This window comes from Botryllus schlosseri, chromosome 8 (assembly GCF_051294905.1).
Source record: "Botryllus schlosseri isolate E-star chromosome 8, Bs_hap1, whole genome shotgun sequence".
NCBI lineage: Eukaryota > Metazoa > Chordata > Ascidiacea > Stolidobranchia > Styelidae > Botryllus > Botryllus schlosseri.
In genome coordinates this window covers 21,139,318-21,160,514 of record NC_137243.1, presented here as the reverse complement: position 1 = coordinate 21,160,514, position 21,197 = coordinate 21,139,318, and the positions used below count along the sequence as shown (strand labels likewise).

The 21,197-nt window shown below is 40.7% G+C and overlaps 1 protein-coding gene across 2 annotated transcripts in view; it reads left to right on the top strand.

The window, feature by feature from the left end:
- Positions 1-21,197, top strand: part of LOC145445006 (protein turtle homolog A-like) — an 89,974-nt gene that overhangs the window by 32,650 nt on the left and 36,127 nt on the right. The window lies entirely within an intron of this gene.

Here is a 21,197-nt window from a genome sequence, read left to right as displayed (position 1 = left end):
ACAGTTGCGAGCGCAACCATAAAGACCAACTTGTTCGAGACTGTTGCCCGCTAAAGTACCCGTTACAATTGAAGCAATGGAGCACGCAATCCGATATTATTCATTTTTATGTATATATCTTGTTCGCGGCACAGAGGTTGGCTTTCATGAGAGACTTCATTGCAATAATACAATAATGATAATGAAATAGCAATGATAAAACATTTATCACTGCAATGGATGTTGTGATTAAAATAATTATGTGTGCACCGTTACACCAATATGTGAAGCACTGGTGGTATTTTCTTGGTATTAATAAAAGATTCAATTTCGCCATAACCTACTAATTTCGATATGAGTGGTGTCACAGTATACTGTGTATCGTAATGTGGCCGGTTGCTCGATAGTTGTGGCCTAACTCATAAGCCTTATGGTCTATCCTTGACGCCCGTGTGAATTAAATCATCTTAGTTAACTATATCATCCCATGAAAGTCTTTTAATGACAACATCACTGTACAAGTATACATTTTGTGATTAATTTCCTGCTGTATGTGTACGTAGACATTCCAGAAGTCGATATTTCGCGGTTTTATATCGAAGTGTGGCGACTTTGTACTATACATACTCGAAAATTTTGTTTGCCAAGACCCGAGGAATGTTTGTATTACAACCAGCCGCTTGAAAGCCGTGCTTTGTTTGTGGTTGCCGGTGTTGTATAGTAGGGCAGATTGTTGACACTTAAGCGTATCTTCGCAAGTTAGCAGTTGCTCCTTGTATTTGCCGTGTGAGGGCTGGGGCTATAGGTTTAGCGTGGGAATATTCCGATTAATAATTCGGTGGTGTTGTATTTGGAATATATGCATCAATATGGTTCAGTGAACAGTTTTCAAGATAACTTATCCGGGTGTTCAACCAGCCGATGTGTGGCAGTTGAGATTTCAGTGTTGTAATGACCATATGTCGTCTGTCTATATGTTGAATCCACGAACGACACGAACACGTAGGCCTAATTTTCATTCAATTTAGGCTTAGGGTATGATAATCATGAGCTCCCGCATACCATTTTAATTTCATTCTGGGAACTAAGGCTGTAGTGAAACGAGCTCTTGACACGTCGGTACAAAAAACAAACCCAGAAATATGACATGTCGATGGACACAGAGCGCAATTTTCCAGGGTTTAAAATCTGAAGTCCATGCTAATCTGGTTCTGTATATATCTGCTTTCCGGATTATGTGCGGACACTTGAGTCTTACGAGTGTACATCCCTTCTAGAGCGCTGGCATGGTATTCCTGATTAGTGATTACTTTGAAATCTGATACCAAAACTTTTGGGCATCGTCGGTGGTGGTCAGTAACGAAGTATATCTAATTTTTCGGTGTGTTCAAGTAAGTTTCGCCTATTTGTACTAGCCTATTTCTTCAAGGGTTAAGTTTTTTAGACTGCTTCCACTTCCACGTGAACAGTCTTAGCGAACAGGACAGAATTTAGATTGCAATGAGATAAGTTTGCATAACTGTTATGGATGACAATGAAACTGTCATAGGTACAGCCCGAAACAGCCCGTGTAGCACGGTGAATGAATAGACCAGCTACAATTATATAGATGTATAGAGTGAGTACCGATTAGTCGCGAGTGTATACCTTGCCCTTTTGAATGTAATGCGACTTCGAAAAGTATACGACAGGGTTGTAATGACGCGAATCGCAATTTTCGTCGACTTGACTTGACTCGAGTCCGCCAATTTCTGAATTGACTCGACTCATTCTCAAGTCTTGACTCGACACATTCTATATCACTTATTCAAGTCTCGTATATCAGGACCCATGATTAAAAATACACCCAGAAGCTGTATTTTATCTTACGGTTACCATATGTCCTCTTTTAAGAGGATTTGTCCTCTTTTTTGACTTTTTTGAAAGTGTCTTCGGAGGACGCCTAAATGTCCTCTTCATTGAGAAGTTGTGCTCTTTCCTCAAAATTTTGGTTAAATGCACGTGATATAGGAAATCCTCGCTCAAGTAACTGTCCGCCGGCCTTTTCGGGACTTCAGCCAGGAGCATGACCTTTTTCTTTTGATTAACCATTTTTCCTGATTTTATTCCAGTATTGTGAGTCTGAAAAGTTTGAAAAAGTGTCCTCTTTTCAGATTTCCAAAATATGTTAACCTTATTTTATCAGTCTGAGTAAACAGGTTTAGAGTGAAATAAATAATTATACTATGAATCCGAGGCTCTCGATCATTAAGCGCTGTTACTTGTTCTCCGACTTGACTCCACGATGAACTGAAAATGACTCGACTTGACTCGAGTCAAAATAATAAAAGTCTAATTGACTTGTGACTCGGAACATGGGATTTGTTTACAACCCTAAAATGCGATCCCTCATCTGTAGTTCTGATTTTATATTTTCACAGTTGGCTGTGCTACTTCGAGAATTGAATTGTAAGATGTATTAGGTTCGTACATGTTATCCTAATTAGATGGGCCTTATATTATAAGGGGGCCTACGATTATACTGATCATGCAACCAGAATTGGAAGACTAGTACTAGTTTTGCCCGCACAAGGTGGAGCTGTTGAGTCGTTTTATAGTGTGCTTTTGAGTTGACCCAGAATTCAAATCTTCATATCCAAATCTTAAATATACATGACTGCTAATCCATATCCAGTATTGACTTCAGTTCAGCCACACGAGAATGTAACATCACACGAATTAGCATTTTCCGGATTTCTCCAAGACCGCAATTCCAATCAGAGCGAAATCTTCTGGTACGGGTTTTTCAATTCGAAATACTAACCCATGCTCTAATTCGCGAAGACACCAATGCTCAAAATCTGACTAACTAAATTTCTAACTAAATTTCGAGTTGCAATTTCCGTATTTCCTGACGGCCACTGCCGACGAGTGTCAGTTGAAAAGCTTAGAGTGAATAAATTGCGAATATGAATGTGTTGTTCGTTGTAATTAAAAATAGTACCAAATGAATTTGAGGAGACAAACGTGAGATAGGATCTCATGGTGTGCTGACTATTTATAGCATGTTAATTATAATTTCTCCGCCCTTTACAATGGCTTATAGTGTAAGAATCAATATATTTATAGCAAATGTGTGATACGGCGCATTATTGCACTGTGTACCAAACTCACACGACATTGTGCGGAGTTCAATAAATTTTTAATAAACGTCTGGCACGTAAGTAAGGTTGTCATGGCTACTGGGAGCTCTCTCATATTTAGCTCGGGAATGTACCATTGACCCCTTGCGAGATGACAGCTCTCAATCGTTTGCTGCTTTATTGCAATAACACACATGCCCTCTGTGAACTGTATTGCTAGGCCACAGTGTGTGTAACTGCGATGCAAATTTGAACATCGTATTCAACGTGATAAGATCTTCAGATGCTAAACAATCAGTGATTCTGTGCTTATTCGATATACAATCATGTATGTTACGATGTGGGTGTTTATTGTTACTGCTATCGCTCATGCTAGTGTGCGTGTGTGGTGGTAGGCAAATTTCCGAATTTCCACTTTTCGCGGTTGGCGCCATGTAACGACATTTTCCCAAAATTTTCGCTGTCCGCTGTGTTATCATACTTGCGGGCGACGCATTAACGGAAAAGTCGACACTATTTGCTTATAGATTAACAATGTTCATAGCCGACCATGTCGCGTCGTATTTTTCGTGGATTGTCTTGCCAAATCTGGCGTTCGCCGCGTCGGAGTCCAGTTTTTGATCGCATTTTAACATTATTTTTGGATAAAAGAGGACAAACTCCCACAAAATCAGATCATTTAGGCGTGCTCTGCGTGCACTTTCGTTTTATTGACATACGAGGACAAATCCTGGTAACCCTATTATTGGGCATGCTACACCTATTCGTACCTATAAACCCGATAAAGATACAGAGGTTGTCAGTAACAAATTGCCTCTACCTTTCCGGAGCACTGAAGTAACCTATATCTTGCCTACTAGCTATAGTTACTCAACTGAACATGGTTTAGTAATAATTCAGTATTTAGCCATCATATACCGGACTTTCAGAGTTCTGGTCTTCTTTCTGCTCAGGGTTTAAACCAAGTCATAAGGTTTCGAGTCACAAGTCAATTTGACTTTGGTAGTTTTGACTCGAGTCAAGTTCACCACCGAGTCAAGTCATGGAGCATCGGATCGCGTCGGAGTCACAGTTTTTACTGTTCAGTATCGGGTTCAAGTCAGCTTCAACTCACTTCTGCAAAACTCTTGCTAGGTAATATCAAAGGTCTCAGATTTAAAATACACTCATTTTCCTTACTCTTTACATGTTCATTTAAACAGAAAAATAGTTTCTATGCGCCTATAACTCAAGTATCGGTCCTGATACACTGTGTCTGCTGCTGCTTATCCGAAGTTCTTCATAAAATTATGAATGAAAATCAAACATCACAATATATATTCTTGCCAGCTTGATTTCGGGTTAATTACAAATGCGGACCCGACACGAAGCCGTGAGGAGTGTCCGAATTCATTCATCCAACTCCAGCTCTGTAGTCTGTTCGCAGATGCGAGATAGTTTGAATTTCGAATCCATAGTCCCAGATGTTACAACTTTGATATACATGGCCATATTCACGCTGTTTTAAATTGATAGGCATAGATAGACGTCGACAATTTCATTTTGAAATAACCACAAGATATAAATTGCAATTCATTTCGACACTATAGATTAGGTTGATAATGATGTATGACAATAACAACAACAATAATACGTAACATGCAGATGGCAGACAGAGACACAGAACTGCAGGGTGAGATCAGACTCGGACAACTAGAAAATTCTAGCGCGAAATGTTGTTAATCAAATTATTAATCTGTGAAATGTTTCTATTCTCTTTGATTCTAATCTCATTTCTGGTTTTCCTGAAAATGTTTCGCAAATTCAGTAATTCTAATTCTAATCTATTTTGCAAAACCATTTGTAGCAATAATTATATTCATAATCTAATTCGGAGAAGCTTAGTTCAAGTTTCGCTGTATTCAAAACTGATCGGAGGTCGCTTTTTGGGTACCTCGTTCTTGTGCCAGGTTCAGGCGAATGAAATGAATATACAAAGTATTTTCTCACACCGCAATGGCTTTGAAAATCCCTGTACAGTTTCTATTTGAATATTGAATATGAATATTCAATACTCCAAGGAGCTGGTTCTATACCGTTACAATCTGTGCCTGTTCGCATTGGGTGTCTTATTTGAGACTTGTTTCAGTGACAGTGCATTAATTAATCGATGATTCAGCTTCCACAACAGCTGCGAATTACTAGTTATTCTTATTATGTCATGTTTCGGTAAATCACCTTTTAATGTATCAAAGGTGAGATCGGTTGCACCTGTAATGCAGGGCTGGCATTTCAACATCGAAAATCGGGGATATAATTTGTCGAATATATCTCTTACATTAGTGACTTGTAAATATTAAGCGTTGGGAGACATTGGATCTGGACTACGGGATAAATTCATAGATATAAAGTAACATTTCGCACGTACGGTAATGTAATTTCGATGATTTGCACTGTGCCCACTATGGATGGACATCTCGGTGTGTCTTGAATTGATTCTTCATAACTACGGCGAAAGTCCCTTGGTTTCCACAGATTCCATAGATTCACAAGCATCGTTAATACCACAAGAGGAGTCGTGATTGCGTGGCCAAGCTAACCACATGCAAAGCTTTTAGTGCCATATTAACTATTTACCACTACTCGTCGTAACACTCTGAAACTTACTAGGCCTATTCTCTTTGACACAACCCGGCGATACATCGCGATCAACTGCGCCAGTGTGAACGAGTTTTGCGACAACGCCATCAACATATGACAACGCGAATTTATTTTAAATGCTGCTGACGGACAAATATGGAATGCTATGGCTATTTATGCGAGCCAAGGTCGCCGGACCGCAACCGCATCATTAGTTCCCCCGGGAAAGTAATTATTGCGTTAGGTTGTTCAATTCATCAACAGCTCTATCCTACATATGATATTTTCTAGTCAATAGCTCATCCAATCAGTACCTACAAATTTGTATGCATTATTATTGTACTCCAAACGGCCCTACATAATTTTCTCAAAGTCTTGTAAAACCATAGAGCGAGAATACAAAAGGGAGCGATAGTGGGCGAACATATTAGAACTTCCACATATATTTAATTAACATGGTCAAAAATGCACGTGAAGACGAAAGATGACTAAAATTTGGTCAACCGATCGGAAATTAGTCGCGGAAGCCGGTTTTTCTGGCCACAGTCTCGGAAAAATGACCTTTTTAGTCAATTCACCAGTAATCAGAGTGAGGTGTCTATATGTTCATTTTTTCTGATCCGTAAGTATGGGATTAGGCAAAAATTTATGTCGAGCTTGATCATGGGTGATGAGTAAAAAAAGGTAGGGAGCCATTGTTCCATCCGAATTGTTGGATGTTTCTTAGCGAACAACTCGAAATAAATAATGGAACTTCGAATAGATGCAACATTCTCAAATACATTCGTTCACCGTGATGCAGAGCCTATTTCGACCGATTGTTATCACAATCTCACTCGTAAAAAGTGGCATAAATCTCTCCCAAAACTATTTTCACCTTTGCAACATCCAATGTGTAAAGGCTAATTAGTTTTGCCTAAAAGTAAGTAGACGTGGAAGTAGTCCATAAACATTTCGACTTGAGCGAGTTGTACAACCAGGCTTAACTTACTTGAGTACTCTGAAAAAGAAAATTTACTTCACTACTGACTACCCCTGTACATACATTTGCGGGATATTGTATTAGATGTTTCTTTCACGTCGAAAATTACACGAGAATATTTCTGGTCCCGCGACATTTTTTCTTTAAACTCCATTCCAGATTCTATATCTATGATTGTAGGTAGGGTTCAAGGTTGCTCCCCCTTGTCATGTGCTCGGAAACGATGATTCATATAGGCATCGTAATAACCATACCCGTCTGTGATTGTGAGCCAGATCTCTCGAAATCCCATGGTGCCGTTACTGCATGCTCGAACATTGATCATGACGTTGCGACTCGCCCTTAAAACTCATTCCCAAGCTCATGTCATTGCATGAGGGAATTATGCTCAGTATTGAAAAGTATATGAGCTGATCGATGTAATACGACAGCGATATTGTATGAAACATTGGCTTTCATTGTACATGGTATCAGTGCTGGGTTCTATGGGAACTTTCGTATATTTTATTGAATTTAATATAGTTTAATCGATATCGGTACCCATGCTAGTTTTGCCATTAATTTAGAAGGAGGAAGTACAGCTTAAATACAGGCAGTGGTCGATTTCAAGCAATCCATTTACGGATAAAGTTGCGTCTCAGGAAGCGGGCGAGGTAAAAGGTGTAGGATTACTCGCCGACTCGGAAATATATATCTTGTCCTTCCACTTATTAGCGATGCCAAATACGGCACTACTGTTAGGTTCAGCGCATGCTCGATTACGTTGGAGATAATCTAGTTTGGCACGCGGACTCGGAATTAATCGCGTTATCACGAAGTTATTGGCATGCAGTCGCGGTTGACGATTAGATTATATTAATGCCAGGGTAGTGCTTGAGATGTGTTCCAGGAAAGGAAATAAACCATTGCTAAGCACAGGGCGTCCCTGACATGTGGGATTGGAAGAAGCGTCCCCTTTTCTTCCACTAGAATTTACCTTGACCCCTCACGGTACAATTCACGGTCGAATTCACGACCAACTGCGAAAACCTGATTAGCAAGGATTGCTTGGAATAGGGTAATACTTTAACGCAGTGGTGTGCAAAATTTGCGGCAATACTTCATGATTCCATCACTATGTGCTGCGCAAGGCTTCCTAATTTCTACCGACAAGTGACTAAATTGATGTATCATTTCGGGTACCATCGTGTAGTTAACACTAGAGCTCCACTAACCGGGTAATAGTCAAGTATGTACTAGTGTACTAGTGACGATTACCCCTCCCGCGTGCCAGCCAAAAATATCCGGTTTCGTTTCAGTATGTATTTACTATGCAATTGTATATTCAAATTACTGTACGACTGTACAGTACACCTTCGATTACAGCGCCAACTGTTTTTGTAATATATTTAAACGAGAGCGATCCATCGCATTTTGTTGAAAGATAAAAACCCTGCGTTAATATAGAAAGCCGTGTTGCTTTAATCGAAACCTTGCTTACACCGATCGCCCCAGTCCTATTGTGGCGAACATATGAAGACTCCTTTAATCCAAGTCGAGTCTCTTCGCGAACGCCAAGTCCGTCGAAAATATCAAATTAGGCACTTGATAACAGTCGAGTGTTTACATATCATTGAAGTGAGGGGAATATCAGAATAGGCTCGACTTGAAGCACTTTTCCCGATAGCTCACGAAGTCTCATAATCCTCCCGCATACGACGGGCTAAACGAAAAGCAGAGGGTTGCGCGTCTGATTGGCGAAGATCAGTCAACGAGTTTGACGCTCCACACAGGGCAGGCACGCGGAACGGCTATGTTGCAGGGTTTTTACAAGGTAGCAACGCTACGCCTAACGCACGCACTGAGCCTGCATGTCGCAAGGTCGCATCGTATAAATTTCAGACGCGTTTTATAGTTCTACGTAGCGTAGTATCTGGCTTTCCGAGATGGTATGTTATAGCTAACTACCTCCTACGATCTGCGCATATAGGCCTACTATGTAAGTGTTAAGTATGCAGTAGTCGTTTTGCTTGTACAGAAATAGCTAGTGTCAGAGGCTTTTGATAAGACTTCTAAAACCCTTGAAATCACACATTCCAAGTAAGGTTTTACATATTAAACTGACTATCCCTTTCCTGGCCGTAATGCATATAAGATCGATGCATCGGATTCATCGATATATCACAGCAATTACGCACAAGCTATCGTTCATTCCGACGTCGTCTGGTTGATCCCGTAATTTCTTGATACCCGCTTAGCTATGTTGCATCCAATTATAGCGTGGTGTGCACTTTTAGTGCTTTTAAAAATGAACTGTATTACACTAATGCTGATTAGATCAGTGCTAGATTACAGACGAAAATAGGTCAATGCTGCCATTGTCAGGATATGCGGAGGGTTATCTTCAGTTATTCGAACGAGGAGAGTCGATCTTGTAAGTTGGGAGTTTTTGCTAAATCAATTCCAGTCGACCGAACAATTTCCACCTTTGACGGGGTACTTCAATCGTCGCTCAAGTTAACATCAGGTATAGTTCTTGGTCGAGATGGACATTTTAATTGACCGCGGAGCTTTTGAAGTTATCATCTTCCACTAAATTCTGATGTGATAAGTCAAATCAATCAATGTTCTGAATAGAATTATACGGGTGATAGCCTACCACATTATTCAAAATGCAGCGATGTAGACTGCGTAAATCTGTTATATGTAATCGGATACTTTATGGTTGAACCCAGGGGAGCAGTCGAGATATCCGCGACAAAGGCACGCAAAACCTTTCTCTGAAAGCAAGATTTGAGTATAGTATAGGCCGCCATATTTACGTGATATGTTCGTCAGAGGCCAGATGTAATCGTGATAGGTCCAATAAAGATCCAATAAAATTAATGCTGAATTTTGAAGTAAGTGATCTTGAGTAATAATTAGGTAATCAAATCGCCACTAACTATTATCGATAACGATTCCTGACATTGACAATTCCCGTTCCAAATGTTTGTTTTGTTTTTGTGTTGCATTTGTTTCGGTTTTAGTGAATAATATGGTTGCAATTGTTGATTGTAAACAATTCTTTCGCTTTATCGAATAGCCGTTGCTTGGTAGCATTTTGGCGTTAGTAATTATATAATTAAAGTGATTAGGGTCTGCTTAACGTGTATCCGTGATCGGATATCTCCTTTGAAACAAAGTATTTATTACAGTCTCTAGATACGGACAGCTTTTTACTCTGTGTTGGAAATCTAGGAATGAGCGTCGCTATTAAGGTTTCCCTCGTAACCTTCAAAAAGTTACTCCATATCGCATGGTCATTCGACTCGAAATGACATAAAGTTGATCTTTGCACTGCGCTGTGTCCGCGACCTCAATTGGACATTGACTTGCACTTATGTTTGTATAATTGAACGGAACTGCAACAAACACAGGCCATAGTGAGACCCGCTATGCCTGATGTGGAGTAACCTATGCTAGCACTCGATAAATCGTAATAAACCCGGATGAAACTGTCTGATATTAACTTGGAAATTTGACTGGTGAACATGATGTTAATTGGAGCTATATCGTAAGCTTCACGGCGAGGGAATTTTATGTCCACATTACCGTAGGCAATTGCATGTCGCTTCATTACTTACTGCTATTGCCAACATCATTATACCAGGATTTATTCAAGTATAACAGTATATTTTGTCTTCTATTTGTTCGCCAAAGACGAAATAAACTCATTTAATTTCCACTAAACGGTATAAGAATTGGGCTGGATACGGACACACGAAAAAATGACATTTGACGATTATGATCCGTGCCTCGACGCGAAAAATCAGCCTTGGTGGAAAATGTGGAAGTCTTCCACTTCGCGTGTTATTTCATCGATTGGCTTTTTCCGATGGCTCTCTGCGTCTCATGTGTGTTGTGTATCCTCGTAATTATATGCAATTATGTTGTTTTATGGGAGGGTGTATATTAAATGCTCCTGATCCATACCCTCGAGAAGCGGTAATGGTTTTTAAAAGAAGCTTCGAAATATGCCGAGGCCTCACAGCTTCAACTGTTTATTGAAATATGAAAATTTTCCAAAAGTTTGCGAAAGAAATGTTAAAGTATATGCACTGTCCTGGGGTGATTGCATTGAGATGTATCGACAGGGCGGACTGAGGAATACTATTGTTGAGGTTGTATTGGAATGAGGAAGCTCAGAATGCAGTATGATATTGATCAGGGGCGGGCAACCTATCCAGTCGGCGGGCCGGATACAGTAACATGAAGTACACAGCAGGCCTGATTCCTAAATCGATACCATAATCGTGTACTTATCCACAAGGAATGAATCATATTTAGTGTGAATATCAAGTTGAAAGCATAGAGACCAAAAGCAGTATCTATTGAATTTCAGTATCAGCATCAGTTTATTAGTATTTTCATCATTTCGAAACACCAAAAAAACGCGATACAATGAAAAGATAAGTGTCGAAACGACTTGGATTAGTCTTCATAATCTGACACCTACCTTGGCCTAGACCAGCGGTTCTCAACCTTTTTTGACACGCGCCCCCCTTGGCGATGGTCAAAAAAATCGCGCTCCCCTGACCCCCCTTACATTTATCGTCATGTCAAAAAGAGCACATCATCTAATACAGAGGTGGGCAACCTTCTTGTTACTCATGGCCGAATTTCGATTACTTATGTAGCCTAAGGCCGCATTCCAGGGCATAGCCGTAATGAACGATCTGGACGCAAAATACCTATGGTAAACTGTCCATATCCATTCCCGGTGAACTCCGAACTATTCTACTTTTCACAACGGCCTATTGTACGCACCGTAATCGCGAGTGGCAATGTTATGAATAGTTGCTGGAAGTGCATAATGTCGCGCAGGGCGCGAAAATTTTTCAGAGCCGCGAATGAATTGTTATTTCTTGAGGATTCCCATTCCTGCTACAATTAAGAAGGGCGCTAATGCATCAAAATCGAAAAATGAAGTCTTGTTGAATTGCGCGGAGCGCGAAGAAAATTTCAAGATTAAATCAAATCTCTCGAAAATTCGTGAGGGAATTCGTAATTGCAATTTGCATGTCTACGGCCGCCAACACATTCTAATTGAATTAGGCGTCGACGGCCGCACAAATTCCCTTCTACGACCGCATGCGCCCGTGCGGGCTGCCCAGCCCTGATCTGATAGTATGCATAAGGTATATCTTACGCCAATTTTGAATCCGCATTCCAGTTGTTTAGTCTTTTACATTGCTGACAAACTTCCCCAAACTTGTTTGAAAATAACAAAAAAACATTGAAAAGGACATCAACTAATTTCAAGGTAGGTTGCACTGAGACTAATCCTGATGCTGATAGTGACTACAGAGAGCACGGCGTCGTTCTGTCCTGCCATGCTAGATTTGAAGTTTTGGAAATGAATTAAATTGTGTTGATTTATAGCCAAATTGAGGGCGAAACCGGGCAACCTATATTGCAACAAGTCTGCCTTAGGCAGTGCAGTTCACCAGCTATCAACAACAGCTACGTAGCGCACAGAGATTTAGGCTATAGTGCCAAAGCTATAAAGTAATGAATGACTTGCACGTAGGAGTTTCTCTAAATCTTCAGAGAATATCAAAAATTTGCTCAAATGAAGTTGAAGTCAGCCTATACTACGTTGAGCGCGACTGCTGGAGTTTGAGTTTGGCAAGCTTTCTAGAATACGAATTAAGTTTAATCTTCAATAATCGTCTCTTCAGAATGGTTGTGAAACACATATAGTCACAATTTATACAGACATTGACAAAATTGACAAAAGTTTCTCGCGCCCCCCCCCCCCCAAGGGGGCGCGCCTCCTAGGTTGAGAACCCCTGGCCTAGACGAAGTAGAGAACGTATATGCCTATTAGGGGTATTCAAAAATGACTACTTGATAAAATTGTTAGGTTACCTAATTTAAGCCTACACACCAAATTCGGCTCAGTTCCAGCCAGTTTGGATTTGAATAAAATAGTATTTACGGTGGGCACTATAATAAATAATGAAAGAATTGGTCACCGTAAGTACTATTTTATTCATAATCCAAATTTTTCGACGGCAATAACTGCGCTCCCACTGTTTTGAATTGAAACTAATTTGGTGAACATCATTTCTATAGACAACAACACTTTCATGGGGTGAACAGAAAATTTTGGAATTTTTTGTTATTTATTTTTATATAATAAATATAAACTTTCTTCTCATGTAGCAATGCCGCTACTGGTTGGAATTGAGCCAAATTTGATATGTAGGCTTAAATTAGGTAACCTAAAAATTTTGTCATGTAGCCAGTACGATTTGAGGAAAAAAGTCATTTTTGAATACCCCTGATGCCTATACTACAATAGCTGTTGAGGGCGATCTAAGTTGTCGACAAGTTCTTAGAACTCTGTTTGCATGTCGGACGTGTAGAAACCTTTGTTGAAGACTCCACGTGAGCATCAGTTGGATTAGATCGCAGCTTTTTCTGTTCATTTTCATGGATATCAAAGAAATCAAAGTTTTCTCTCAATTTTATGTAGACCCGAACAGAACAAGTAATTTCATGTCCGTCTTACTCCGCCCGCGCGCCACATTACCATGTGAGACCGGAAACTGACTGCGGGCCGCTTGAAATCCCTTCGCGTGCCGGATCCGGCCCGGGGGCCATATGTTTCCTGTCCCTGATATAGATGGATTATTTGTATTTTCTTTATTTGAGATTGTGCCTCCAACTTCGATCTTGATCCGGTTGTGAATGATCGTATTAACCTTCGACCTTACTGTCATTGTATCCGCGCTGTGAGCTGGTAAGCAACGCGTACTTTGATACTGTTATCAGATCCTTCTTGTATCCTGACAAGGGCTTGGACCCAGCTCTGTCACTATACCGTCAATATTTTAACAGGTTACTGCGTCTGCTGTGGTAATTTGGAAGGAAACTGTATTGGAATAGGTGCTATGTCCGATTGCTACATTTTCATTTTAAAATCCCCCGCTAATGAGTGCATTTAGTGTGATAGTGGTATTGACATTTATTGACATTTACCAAACAATGTCCAAACCTGAAAATTGAAATTCAGGCCTACAACTTACTATTCGACCTCAAACGGGCAAGCTCCATAATCGAACCCTGTAAACAGGCTCGATACGAAGTTTCTATTCGAATAATGAACTGTATTACGTGGACAATGTCCACTGGACATGCGAGAAAGTTGAGATGGAACTTCCAGATTCTTTATGTCAATGCTGGCAGATGGCATCATACTATTAAACTATTAGATTTTCAGAACCGCCGCTGTGCCTTTGCACTCCTTTGCAGCCACCGTATCGGATGCGTCCGAGATCTTGTCCCACCTCGTAATAATTTGAACCAATGAGTTTCAGCAACAGATTTTACTAGCAATTATAATGCGAATATACTACGAAGGCTTGTGATATGACGTGAATAACTACATAGCACAAATGCCAGATGACATGATAACCTTGCCTAACGCCGCGTCTCGGCCATGTCGAATTGATTCCCGAATCCATTACCATTACCTTATTACTTAGCGTGTAATGACGAGAGCTCAAGACCACAATATCGAGACCTATCGTTTTTTCCAATCTCATGAATCTGCTATTCCATGCCGTGTGACATTTTAAATATTGAGCCGCGTTGGATTAGCAGCTAAATGTTTGGGTTACAAGCGACCGATGACGCATTTGCAAACTCGTATACTCGCACTCGCTGTGCGCAGAATGTCTTGCATCGTTTTCTGGTAATGACTCTTTTAGAAAATACGACCAATAGTTATTCAGGCTGGGTATGCATGTTAATTCAGACGAATGAAGCCTCAATCGGTGCGAAGTGTCACGTTTACAGAGGGCGTTTGATGAATGAACCACCAAGGTAGCTTTTACAATATGTATAACACGTATACAATTGTAGATGTGTAGGCTACAACTGCGTACAGCGTACAAATTGTGCAGGAATTTGATAAAGATAGCTAATGCGTTATGCTCCTACGTATACGGCGCAAAATCGAGTTCATGAGTGATTCGTCTCCGATTCGAGCATTATGCTTAGAGTGGAGTATTCTACTGTCACCGATCATGTAGAGTTTGGATGACGTGGAATGTTATGTATGTGCCCTTTATTCGTCCACAGTTCCCAGTTCTACAACGCATCAGGGTTGTAATGACTCGATTCACGATATTTTGGTGACTCGGGTCGACTCGAGTCATTTTTTTCATTGCGCAAAATGACTTACTCGACACGTGTCAATTTTTGTATTGACTAGACTTGTGCTCGAGCAATTTGACTCGGCACTAGGGCGGCCAAGACGGACATTTCATTGTAACTTCGAAAAATTCGAAGACAACCACATGATTGGTATTTCGTCTATCAGACCGGACACTTGGAAAATAGGGCCAGAAACAGTTATGACTGGGAGAAATTACCATGTTATGAATACGATTCATTCTATATCACTCTAGCAGAGTTGAAAACAAGAGGGTTGAACCGGATTTAGCTAAAAAACTGAGCAGTGAATATAATGACTTGCACTCTGACTTGAGTCAAATACTATCATTCGGACTCGACCCTCTACTAGCTGACTTCGGACTCTGACTTGTCTCGGTGGCGAATTGAAAATGACTAGACTTGACTCTAGTCCAAACTATAATATTGAGATTAACTTGTTACTCGGGACCTCGTGAGTTGGTTACAGCCCTGCTACAAGACATTTTAGTCGTAATTTAGTGGTGTTGTATTTTGCTTCGACGCTGATTTGCTGCGAACAACTATTTAAATTTATTAACCTCAATCGCAATCGTTGGCCAATCTTTTACAGTTATGTGCGTAACGCTTAGTTTTTTATTATCTTCAAAACATTGTATCAGAAGGCATGGCACGAGAGTTGGATTGTTGAAAGATTAGTGTCCCTTACCTTCCATTACGCCTGAGTTACACCCTCGCGCTCATTTCTCTATCGGATGATTGCATTGGTTATCATGGTCAGTGGTCATTGGTCAAACGCGTATATAGACTATTCTCTGTCTTTCATACATTATACTGCCTGATGCAACTGCAAAAACTTGATGCGACGGCACTATCATATTCTCTTAACCCAGTGGTTCCCAACCGGGGAGAAATCCTCCCCTTAGGGGGAATTTTGCAATTTTTGGGGAGGAATTCCACTTTAGAATTGTAACGGATTTCCCAAAGTGTTCATGTCCGAACTGTCATGTCGTCAACCAGTTATATCCGAACGTATGCTCCTTATGTTCTGTTTTTGCTGGAAGTATGTTCAAATGCTATTTTAAATCTCTTTTCACATAGAAATCCATCCTCTTTTTTTTCTAAAGTAGTTCATATGCACCGCAGTTCGCAAGACAATTTATAGGCCAGCGACGCCTCTTAATTAAATATATCGTAAGCGAGCAAATGTCGTGCCGAATCTATCACAACAAGGTCTCTAGTGAAAGTATTTATCTTATATTTTCGAGTCATCATTTTCAGACAGTGACAAAATATTCCAACTTCATCGATTCAAGTCAAAGAGATCGCTAGGAGCCTTGCTTTATTTTTAGCGAACAGTTACCCGATCGAAAAAGACAAGTTAAACTTGGTGCAATGTTGCCGAAAACGGAATGGGTGTACTGAATTTCAACGAGCACCAGCAGGAAATCTGATCACGTGTATGTTATATATCAGGGCTGTAACCAAATCACGAGGCTCCGAGTCACAAGTCAATCTCACTTTCATAGTTTTGACTTGAGTCAAGTCCGAGTGCAAGTCACGGAGCAGAGGGTCGAGTCCGGGTCATAATATTAGGACTCGAGTCAGAGTCCAAACATTGTGTTGACTGCTCAGTTTCCAGTCGAAATCTTGTTAAACCCACTTGTTATAATTCTGTTTGGTGATATTGAATGATTTGGATTTATACTATACTAATTTTCCTCACTTTGACCAGTTTCTTGACGCATTTTCAAGTACCAGAACCAATAGACGAAATTCCAATACGGTATCAATCACTTTACTGTCTTATAGTCTCGAGTCATATGGCTTGGTTCGAGTCATGCACAATGACTCGAGTCCAAGTCGAGTCAATACACAGATTGTCTCGAGTCTAGTCGAGGCGTTTTCGTATTTTGAGAAAATGACTCGCGTCGAGTCATCAGAAAATGGGGACCGAGTCGGACTCGAGTCTGGGCAACCCTGCTATATATGAAAGTATCAATATTATTGGCCAAATGCATACGCAGACTTGAGAGAAACATCGCGAGACCAGTAAATTTATGCATACTGATTTTCCAGGGCAGTTATATTAGCGATTGGTGCATGCTAAGCCGAAACCACAAATGGACTTGTGGCGGTCTGTTGAGTCAAGCCTTCCACAATTTGTTTGAATGGGGCCAAGACCATTGTTTTTGGAGGTCTACAAAGTGTTGTTACACCCCTGTTAGAAACAAACAGTCAGTACTGCTTGTCTTATTCTTAAGTCAACAGGAGTTGGCGCGGTAGAAATGATCTTTTTTGATCATCGGGCAGATTTCTCATAAGGGGGAATTTTGACTCAAATTTCTGCCAAGGGGGGCACGAGATGAAAAGGTTGGGAACCACTGTCTTGACCGATTACGACTGTATACAAATGCAGCGTAATTGATACCACCACAAATCGTGGAATTTTATATTTCCCATGGTATTTCCACACATTAGGTACATACGGTGTAAATGAACTCACTGGCTTACTTAAATAGCCGGAGGTGATATAGTACGGCACGAGTGCTACGTCGGCACAGTTTGCAAATATTACCGAGTCAATTTCCGATCCGATTTCCGATCCGATCGAAATTCAATGGTAGTCTGAGACAGCCTGGAGACATTGGAAGTTCCATATCTTTCGCCACCCTTCCTTCCAGAACTTTAAGTGTAATTGTCGAATGTCGATCCACTGTAAACCAAAATTGTGTACTTGATCTAAACTTTGGCGTATCGGGTGTGAATCGGGTATGAATCAGGCTTGCGTCACTTTCTGGAACCAAATTCCAATGGGTGAAAACGAGTCAAATGATATGTATGTTTTGGTGATATATCGCCAGGATGGAGTGGTATGGTCATTGGTCAGTAACAAAGTACTTCCACTATGAATTCTCAAGTGTCTTTTACGTATCTGCACAAGTTCCGCAAGTGGTTATGTTTTGAGATTACTTTCGCTTCTACTGCAACATTTTGGTGGAAAATTACTTACTTTTCGCAAATCCGATTTTGAACGGAAGAAAGTAGGTTTCCGATAGGTTTGCTTCTCTTTTATGAGAGAATTTGTCACACGAACCGCGCGTAATAGCCCCGATATAACGATAACTGTATGTTCGAAGATTTCCATCAGTTTTACTCGTTTTGCGTTAGTAACGAAGATAAATATTGGAATTTCCGAAGTATAGCCAGCCGACGAACTGCTAAAAGCAAATTTTCTACATCCAATGGGATCAGTTTTGACACGCCTCGGAAATATCTACTCCTACTTGTATATGAGTGCTAATTTCGCCAGTAATTCCACTTCTACATCAGCACAAACGTTGACTACTTTCCCTTCCTTTGATTATATCATATTCATTCACAAAAGCAACGGGAAATGTGATCATGACGAACACTACGCCAAGTTGCAGGTGTAGTGACGCCCTGCGGCGCTGACCAACCTTTAACCATCTGCGTACGACGTCACATGAGCGGCGATGGCTTTGCTTATCCGCACCTTATTAATCGCGACTACATACGACAACCGACAACATAATTGCTTCGCGCTTGCGGCTTGAAATGCGCTTCAAGATATGTAGAACACATCAGCGAGGTGCGAAGTGGTGTTTCGGCGATATCGCTTGATGTTATGCGCGATCTCGCTACACTCTACGTGTGTATTTGATCGGTTTTGCCGTCAGTGCGTGGGGTATGAATTTTTTATGTAATTGTCTGCTTCCATCGGTTAGATTGGTTGTAGTCTATTATCGTTGCTGACGCACTTGGTGCCTGACAGGTGAAGCCTCTAATATCTAATATCGTTTGTGTACAAAATTATGTCAAACTTCACCCGCTCCCCTAATCGTTATAACACCTTGCTGCGTCATGTAATCGATCAAGTGTACTTGCGGGTTTTCGCGTGTAACTTGCAAACTTATATTGGGCACTGCACGGTGGTTTGAGATAAGGATCAATCATTGTGTCTAGGGTTCCAAGTCAGTGTTTTCGAAACAGTCACTATGGACTTTGTCCTAATGTCCTGCCTGGCTAGCACACTGTAAATAAATGGGTGGGAAATTAGTGTATTTACCAATTTGGTCCATGCTGTTGAGTGTAAATTATAACAGTGGTGCTCTCCGATACGTAACCGGACCTTTACAACCATCCCATCAGTGTAAATGAGCCAAATGGACCATTGCATGTGGAGATATATCCCTGGGATACTTTTGCACGTTGGGGTGGTACACAGAGCAGACGCCCCTACGCCCCTTGGATATCTCCCTATATGAAATGCCCACGGTGTATTTGTCCCTAACACCTACTGGTACAATGTGGCGTTAATGCAGATTTTGTATCCGGAACGTGCGGATTATGTTATTTACACTACACGGCAGGATGGAAATTGCTAGATTACACGAATTTCGTTTAGAGTTCAGGCCATATTCATGGGACGAATGGTGCCCCAGGTATGTTCAGGTATGTTTCACTCCGTCGCAATTTGTCCGTAACATCACATCACTGTTAGTAACTCCTCTGCCCTCCTCAATATTCTATCAACGCCCTCCTCAAATCTTCATGGTAAAGAAACACTGGTCGCGTTTATGATGACAACTACGGAGAAGTTAACTGTCGTAGGAGCTCATTCATACGCCAATTTTAGTGAATATCAAGAATCCAACTTTATAAGTGTCACGGTTTTGATTTGTCAAACATTCTTCGTATATAGCACTACACAAGAGCGCGACGTGCTGCGTCAACGGCGAAAAGCGTGGTTTATCCCGTTGCAATTGTATAGAAGCTAATGCCTGATTGCTATTGGCAATTTCGCCCTTACGGCAACTTTCCTCGATTGCATTAACGTCTTGCGTTTGCTATATGCTACGCAGGATCATCATTTGCTGATCAAGACGCATGTTGTACACCCTGCGCCCCTGTGTAAGTAAGAATGTCGTTATAATTTAAAATGAGCATGATATGTTGCTGATTGAATAAAAGCCATTTTCATTTTGTGGTTGTTTCGTCTTTATATACGGACCACAGTATTTATAGAAAATTTAAGGACGGTTTGATTGAGATTTTAGAGTATGATATTCCTTTGATATGAGTGTTCTAGCTCTGCAACCTCCACGGTCTACCGAACAATCATGTCGCAGTCCGATATCGTCTGCACTCGCAGGAATCCGCCTTCGCTTTCTCACAGTTCACCCACGCAGCATTCTAGTGGTTTGTATGCCTAGTCTCACCTGACTTGACCCATCGTATACACAAAAAAGTTTCGACAATTCCGATTATTCACGGGCTACGCGAGCTTCATACCTTCGCGTATTCCAGCGCCAGACGCCGGCCTGCTGCGTATTGCAGAGCAATATAATTTATACAGCGTATATCATAATCTGGGCTTATCTGGTAATTAATAAGTTCGTAATATTGTCGAAGATTCAAAGTTCAGATGAATATCCAGTTTAGATATGTTACTAAATGAAAGTTATAGTGGTCTCTAGTCGTTGGTTAGCAGATGTTTTTAAAGTTACGCCTGCGACAGAATTTGATTTCGTTAAAAAGTTTGTAATTTTATCGAATGCTGGAATTTCCGGTGTGGATATGCTACTATAGACGAATGTTATTCTGGTCTCTAGTCGTTGGTTAGGAGATGTTTTACAAGTTAAGTCTGCGACCAAAATTGATTTCATTACAAAGTTTGTAATACCGTAAGTTTAGCGCCTTAGATACACGTATTGCTAGAATATCCAGGTTGTAAATACTACCATATGAAAATTATTTGGTTTCTAGCCTTTTTGCTAACAGATGGTCTTCAAGTTACTGGTGTGACAGAATATTAATAAGTCCGTAATATCATCGACGTTTAGCAGTTCAGATACTCCTGCTGTTAACATTATCCAAGTTGGATATGTTACTATACGGAAATTATTTTGGTCTCAAGTCTTCGGTTAGCAGATGGCTATTAAGTAAAGCGTGCGACTAAATTTTCCTTTTTAAACCTGGTAATGCGAGGGCTTCCTGCGGCTTTGCCAGACGGACAAGACAATTTTACGCCTATTTATCAGGATCGCGTAGTAAATTGAGAGTCGTCGGCACTTTCCCGGGCTACAAATTGGCCGAAAGCCGCTCTGAATGAGTCGAAGCTATAATTATCAACAGTGCGCCTAGCGGAAGCGCTACTTGTAGGATGTGAAAATTTTCCGTTGTTCCGCGCGCGGCTATTTAGCTGATGAGGGTGTCATGGAAGACCGACGCATTTATAATGCTCAAAATCATTATTGCAAATCATCGTCAAGTAGTGGAAGCTAAAC